Source organism: Nomascus leucogenys, chromosome 4 (assembly GCF_006542625.1).
Source record: "Nomascus leucogenys isolate Asia chromosome 4, Asia_NLE_v1, whole genome shotgun sequence".
Taxonomy (NCBI): domain Eukaryota; kingdom Metazoa; phylum Chordata; class Mammalia; order Primates; family Hylobatidae; genus Nomascus; species Nomascus leucogenys.
In genome coordinates, this window is record NC_044384.1 from 134557285 (window position 1) to 134562614 (window position 5330).

The 5330-nt window shown below is 38.6% G+C and overlaps 1 pseudogene; it reads left to right on the forward strand.

The window, feature by feature from the left end:
* The first annotated feature begins 1691 nt into the window (after nucleotides 1-1691).
* Nucleotides 1692-5081, forward strand: LOC115834819 (annotated as a pseudogene).
* Nucleotides 5082-5330: the final 249 nt, after the last annotated feature.

The window sequence follows — 5330 nt, forward strand, 5'->3', positions numbered from 1 at the left end:
TTCAAGCGATTCTCCTGCCTCAGCCTCCCGAGTAGCTGGGATTACGGGTGCCCACCCCCATGCCCGGCTATAATTTTTTCTGTTTGTAAGAGAGACAGGTTTTCACTATGTTGGCCAAACTGGTCTCAAACTCCTGACCTCATGATCCGCCCGCCTCGGCCTCCCAAAGTGTTGGAATTTCAGGCGTTTGAGCCACCGCGCCCAGCCCAAGAACCTTAAACGTTCCTCCTCTCCCTCCAGCCCAGTCCCCCAAATTCTTGAGTTCCCAAACCTCAAGTCTACCGTACTTTCATAATTAATACTGCTAATCTTCCTTCTGCTTCCAGATCCAGATTACCATTTTAACATAGTCCCTTGCATAGTATGAACCAAACATAGCATGCTAGCCAAACCCAGGAAGGCATGGACGCACACTCTGCTAGAGAGCACAGATCTCCCTTAATGTTGCCTATGCCAAACTCATCTCAAGCTTTTCAGCCAAACCACCTACCAGAAACTATTAGGACACTTGCTTGATATTTACTCCTTCCTTTTGGAAGGGTTCTTAGAGGGCAACATTGCAACAAGATATGAGGTCAGTCGTATTAGTCTCATGTATATGAGAGGTTGATTGTCTTGATTTTGCTAAGAGGGTATGATACTTCACAAATATGACAAGGAGTTCTAAATCTTACAAGGATTGGAAGCAATGAAGCTGAGGTCTGGATCTATATCTTATTTATTCATGGCTCTTCCATCCTTATTAGAGTGGTCTGCATAAATACTGATAGATTGTCTTTCATTATTTTCTCAAACTTAATTTTATCACTGTTTTGGGGGAGAAGAGCTCTTTAGAAGCCAGCAATCCATGACATCAGTGACTCCAGTGTCAATGTGCATGTTTATAATAGCGGTCAAAACATTCTCTATGGGAGAAAAATAGCATGCCTAAACCACTTTTTGTTTCTGGGGATACAGAAAAGAAAAGAAAAGGAATCGTGCTTAGGGAATGTAGGGATGAAGTAATGCTTAGATACGTTTTGGCTCTCAGAGATTTATGTTTGCAATTCAGCTGTAATTATATTGAATGAAATGGGAGATAATTTCAAAAGCCTAAGGATGTCTCTGTATACAGTTGATTGGGTCGAAACACTGGGAAAATATAAAGTGGAGGAAACTGTCCCTGGCAAACCTGCCTTTCAGAGACACTAGGCCTTCCACGGTGGCATTAATGTGTCCTGCCACGAGATGGCAGGCACACACCAAGCAGTGCAGCACTCTTCACCTTTTCTCCCTAGATTTCAATAGTTACCAACCGTTAGCTTAACCAAGGCAATTATAAATATGAATTATAACTTCATGAACAATTATATATCATTGTAACTAATTATAATTATAATTGGCCAGGCCCGGTAGCTTACACCTGTAATCCCAGCACTTTGGGAGGCCAAGGTGGGCAGATCACCTGAGGTCAGGAGTTTGAGAGCTGCCTGCCAACATGGCAAAACCCCATCTCTACTAAAAATACAAAAAATTAGCCGGGCGTGGTGGCAGGTGCCTGTAATCTCAGCTACTTGGAAGGCTGAGGCAGGAGAATTGCTTGAACCTGGGAGGCGGAGGCTGCGGTGAGCCAAGATCATGCCACTGCACTCCAGCCTGGGCAACAAGAGCAAAACTTCTCAAAACAACAAAAAGTTATGTTATACGGTTTTTATATTATAATTTAATGGCTAAGGATTAATAAAAATTACACCCCTATACAAAAACTTAAAAGACTTAAAATGTTTTTCTATATAGCAAATCATTCTGATTCTGTGTGCACTTCTTTAGAATTTGCACTAAGGTCAATCTCTTTGGAAATAAAATGGGAAATTTTCATTGAAATACTTTTGCTTACACTGATTCCCTTCTTTGCCCCTAAATGGGGAGGGGCACTGTCTATGAACCCAAAAGATAAGCAGACATGTCCTTCCAGTGGACTGACACAGCTGTACCATGGATCTCTAAGGGGTGAGACAATGGCCCAAGTTCAACTGGAGATTATTAGAAGTGGCCGTTGTGGAATTGAGAGCTGAACAGCCAGCAGAGAGTGACCAAGGGCAGCAGAATTCTGCAGTGTAGTGGCAAGTGTCCAGGGATGTCAAGACCAGCAGTGGCATCCTAGGTTGACTGTTCTTGGTGGCAAGATCTTGGCCATGCACCAGCTTCCTTTGTTCCAGCTCAAGCTTGGTTCTCCAGGCTTCCTTTTGATTTTGGAGGAGTGCCTATATAACTGCAAAACATTTTTTATGTAAGTCAACTAGAGTTGACTCGTGTTTACAACCAAGAACTCTGTGGCACATAGTTTTAATTTCATTCTGCAACTCATTGCTTAAAGAGTCAGTTTCAGCTCACGGAGACGGAGGCACCATGAGAAATAAGGATACAGGAATTTGGGGGTGAAGAAGCTTACTTGGTGCCATTCAAATTACACTCTCTTGACCTGCATTGTCCAGTAAGTACCCACTAGCAACATTCATTGCCACTATTCAAATTTGTTAAAATTAATATGAAATGAAATTGGAAATTTCTTAGTTGCAATAGCCACATTTCAAATGCTCAATAGCCACGTGTGGCTAGTGGCTACTGTATTGGATGCTGCAGATCTAGAACATTCCACCATTGAAGAAAGTTCTGTTGGACAGAATTGGTTAGACATTTTATCCTGTCTGAATATTCATAAGGCTTTATATTTGTAAAGTAAGAAACAAAAATGTCCCCTATGTAATAATCCCTTCACTGTTTTATAGAAAGAAAAATGAGAGGTAACAGGAAGTTGAAAACAATTTTACGTTTTGGTACTAGGAGATTTCTTCCTTTGAAGAGGAATGTAAAGAGTAAAGAACCACCTTTTCGCTCTGTCTGCTGTGAGAATGAAGACCATGCTCTGCAACCAGACTGTCCATAATCCAGAAAATGTAGTTATCACTTTGAAGGGACACCAAGTAATTGCGAAGGGCCCCAGAGGAACCCTGTGGATGGACTTCAATCACATCAATGTAGACCTCAGTCTACAAAGAAAAGAAATAAGGCTCCGGAATTAACAAAAAATGGTGGGGAAACAGAAAGGAACCGGCTGCCATTTGCACTATTTGAAGTCATGCACAGGACATTGTCAAGGATGTTGCACTGGGCTTCCGTTGCAAGATGAGCTCTGTGTGTACTCACTTCTCCATCAATGTGGTTATCCAGAAGAATAGGTCTCTGGTTGAGATCCAAAATTTCCTGGGTGAAAAATAAATCTACAGGGTTTGGAGGAGGCCAGGTGTTGTTTGTTCAGTATCTCAAGCCCAGAAAGATGAATTAACCCTTGAAGGAAATGACATTGATATTGTTGCAAATTCAGCTGCTTTGATTCAGCCAGCCACGACAATTAAATAAAAACAAGGTATCAGAAAATGCGTGGATGGTATTTATGTCTCTGAAAAAGGAACAGTTAAGCAGTCTGCTGAATAAGACCTAAGAGTCGTCCAGCTACAGAAACAAGATGCCGGCTGATTCCTAAGACCTATTTGTGGTATTGAAACGATGCAATAAAAGACCTACTGATTTGGGGGAAAAAAGAAGAGTAAGGTACCAGTTGGATCATAGAAAAAACACTGTACGTAGATTTCTTCAACCCAAGGCTTACATACACATGATTACTTTAAAAGTATATGCCCGGAGAAACTTAGAATGCTATGTCCAAATTCCTTTACATAAAGCTAAATATTAGATTTCGATTTTAAACCAACAGTGCTTGAAGATATAGCTTTATTCCTGAATATCTCTAGCCTTGAAACACAGAATGGTCTCTTTATCCAGTGGCCATAAGACCCTTTCTGTTCTGTTGGTTGAGCAGGTAATCACTGGGGGCACCTGAAGAATAACTGGTTATATTCAGTTCTGTCTCTGTCAAATTGTAGGCTAGATTAGTCATGTCGGGTTTTCTGTACAGCAGGTATGAGTGGAGGTGAAGTCAACGTGTCTTGCCCAGTGGTCTGTGGAAACCCACAATGGCTCTGGTTCAAGACACACTCCCCTGGAGGAAAAAAAAAAAGAAAGAAAAGAAAATACATCAAACAAGTTTTAATATTTAATTTTAATAAGTATGTCCAAGTATTGTCAAAGACTTTAAATGTAAGTTGGACATCAAGTTTACATTGCAATTTATAATGTACAAGGAAAAAAGTCTAACCAGAGTTTTCTCTGGCCTTCCAAAATAGCAGGCAAGATAAAGAATAAATATTTAATGATGACATTTAACAAAAAAGGCATGTTGGCTTCAGATTTGTAGGATAAAAATTTTTATCATCAGGGATTCTTCCATCAACTAGAATTTATCCAGTGTAATTACGTCCTATAGCTCAAAGACTTTGAATTATTATTTTCAAGTGATACTCAGGCACTGTGTATTCTGAATTTCTTTGGATTATTTCACTGGTTGATAAAACCTTTCTCTATTTGCTCATATTTCAGTCTTTTTGATAATGGGTCATGTTATATGAAATGCTAGGTTGGTAGTGGAATATCAATAGCCTTTATATCTTGAGTACGAAACAGGATATGTTTTTGTTTTTCAGACATTCAGTATAGATGTTGAGGGTTCTGAATCCAAATGATTAGAGATTTTGGATTTTATGTTTTAAGCCATATAAGAGGTTTGGGTAATACATTTTTATTCTTTTAAGCTTTCTCTTGAATTCAATAAAATGTTAAAGATCACATTTTTTAACTGTCAGGAATCATAAAAGATTTGACAACTTGGCATAATCACTTTGTGAATTGTTGAAAGAATATGTTGATTTAATTATGACGTAGAAATTACACAGTTCTAAAATTTTTTTTAACGAGAAGAAAAGGTAAATTGGACTATATATATGATGTGATATACATATATGTGTGTGCGTATGTGTTTCCAGCAGTAACAATAGTGACCTATTCCTAATTATAGAAATGTATAATTACTCTTTAATGAGCAGCACTTTGGAATATGAATACACAAGACTGAATGCAAATTCCAAGGACTGAAACTAAAGTTAAAACATCAGTATTCCACTGTTTGGTGAAATATAGTAAGCACTGCAATGAATTATATGCTGCAACCAACACTGGAATAAAATCTCTAGCTCAGCTACAGTTATTAATTCATTTTGTTTATAAAGAGGTCAGTTATAACTGTTTTCATTATAAAACAGCTAAAGTATCTGATATGTTTGCAAAATTTAAGAATCATGACCCTATTGAGTCTGCTTAAATATGACTAGAAATTTTTCAAAATTTTGTAGTGTATTATTTAACAAATATTTACTAATTGCCTGCCATGTGCCCAG